Here is a 2,286-nt window from a genome sequence, read left to right on the forward strand (position 1 = left end):
GTGTGGCTTTTTCTAATTTGACAGGTGGAAATTTTGTCAGTGTTCAGATTTGTCTAAGTGTTTAGACTGGATCTGGCATTTTTATCTACCCGTCAAATCCTTCTCAAGGATCTGAGATAGGCAGAGGTGGATGTTTGGTGGTATCAAAGGTATCATCGCAGGATGTAAGCTGTTCCAAGTAAAGCTGTCTTTTGCAATTGATGAGGATTTTGTCAATTCCTATGGCATTCAAGTGATGTTCCAGATATTTTGGGATTGCATCCAAGATACCTATTCTTATTGGTATCACCTTTGCTTTCCTTTGCCACAGTTATTCTACTTCTATTTTCAGGTCTTTTGTGACTTTCTCCAATTCTTTTTCTTTTCTTCTGCTGTCTCCAAATATTACTACTACCATATTATTACATCTAGGGAAACAGACGAAGCTCCCAGTACTGATTACTATTTTATTGATTTGTAGATGACTTTTTGCTCCTATATTGTTGGAAAATTTCAATGATTAATTAAAAATGTTTTCCAGTCTCCTTGAATAGTGCTTTTGTAGCAGTGCCTTCTTATAGATCAAAGATTTTGCTGATTGTGCAAGCAATTGTATGATTTCAGTACTAAATGTTGACTAGATAGTATTATTTTCAATTGTCAACTCTTAGGAGTGACTTCTTCACAGCAGTTATACATTGCAAAACCTAATCTTTTTAAGCTTCCTGTTGCACTTGTTGGGAGTTTTTGTGTAATCTCATTTCATACCTTCTTTGGAAATTCCTCCAATTCCTCTTTAATTTTTTTTTTTAGAAATTTCCTCACTTTCTGGGCAGAATTCAGTCCAAACTCTGCTGTTTAAAAGTAAAAACCATGCCTTCCCATTTATCTCGTCAAAACAGAATCTTTAAATCTGTCAAAAAAGAATAAATGCTTTTTTCCTTGTATACAAGCTTCTAATTGGAATTTATTTAAGAACAATTAAATGAGTTTTGTCAATCTTCAAACACAGGCACCCCAAGTTTGCATGCCTAGTCAGTAAATCTGGGAGAGAAAATATTTACCTTTCCAAAGTGGCTTTTTTTTTTTTGCCAACACAAAAATGTGACTCACACAAAATAATCCAGGCAAAGCAAAATAACATTTATTAAGGGGGAGGTTAAATCTTTTTACATGGTGCAGAAACAAATTTGGTATATGTGATGTGTCAAAACAACAACAACAAATCAAACAGTAAGACATAAATTAGATGTGAAAATGAAATAACAGTGATCCTAGATCCGTGATGGCGAATCTATGGCACGCATGCCGGAAGTGGCACGCAGAGCCATTTTCTCTGGCATGAGAGCCATCGCCCCAGAGCAGGTCCACTGTGTATGCACGCATGCGCACCTGCCGCCCACCCACCAAGCAGATCATCGGGTAGCTGCCACGCATGTGCAGGTGGCGCGCTGGAGACGCACGTGCATGCACAGAAAGGTGTGGCACACGTGGGGGTCGTGTACGCATGCACGGGGGGCACGTGCATTGTCTTATGAGTGTTGGCACACAATGACGGAAAGGTTAGCCATCACTGTCCTAGATAACAGTGATCCTAAATAACATTGCACAAGTGGCAAATTCATGGATTATATCACCCCCTTCCCTGTAGAATTTGCATTTTTCTTAATACAGATAGTCCTCAACTTAACAATGATTTGTTTAGTGACCACTTGAAGTTACAATAACACTGAAAAAATGTGATTTATGGTCATTTTTCACACTTATGACAGTTGCACTATTCTGGGCTTGTGTGATCATAATTTCTATTTCTATTTGTATTGTTTATATTAGTATTTATTTTGGTATTATTTGTATTTGTATTTATTTTGGTATTATTTGTATTGGTATTTATTTTGGTATTATTCTGTATTATTTGTACTTATTTTGGTATTATTTGTATTTGTATTATTTGCATTAGTATTTATTTTGGTATTATTTATATTAGTATTTTGGTATTATTTGTATTTGTAATATTTGTATTTATTTTGGTATTATTTGTGTTTATATTTGTCAGAAAGTCGATTTCTGTCAAATAAAAAAAATGGGAGAAAGTACATTCGCTTCCCGACCGCATGGTTCCCTTAACAACCGCAGCAATTCGCTTAACAACCGAAACAGCTCTAAGTCACCGCTTGGTCGCCCGCCTAATTTCGCCTCCCTTTCCGCGTCTTAGGCCCCGCTCACCGCCTTTCTTCGCGAGAGCGCGCTCCCAGCAGGCGGACGTCGCCGGCCGCGGTTTGGTCTTCTGAGGCCGCCGTAGCGCGG

The sequence above is a fragment of the Notechis scutatus genome, chromosome 6 (assembly GCF_049901735.1).
Source record: "Notechis scutatus isolate UNSWTSFEM ecotype Mainland chromosome 6, rNotScu1.2, whole genome shotgun sequence".
Classification (NCBI taxonomy): Eukaryota; Metazoa; Chordata; class Lepidosauria; order Squamata; family Elapidae; genus Notechis; species Notechis scutatus.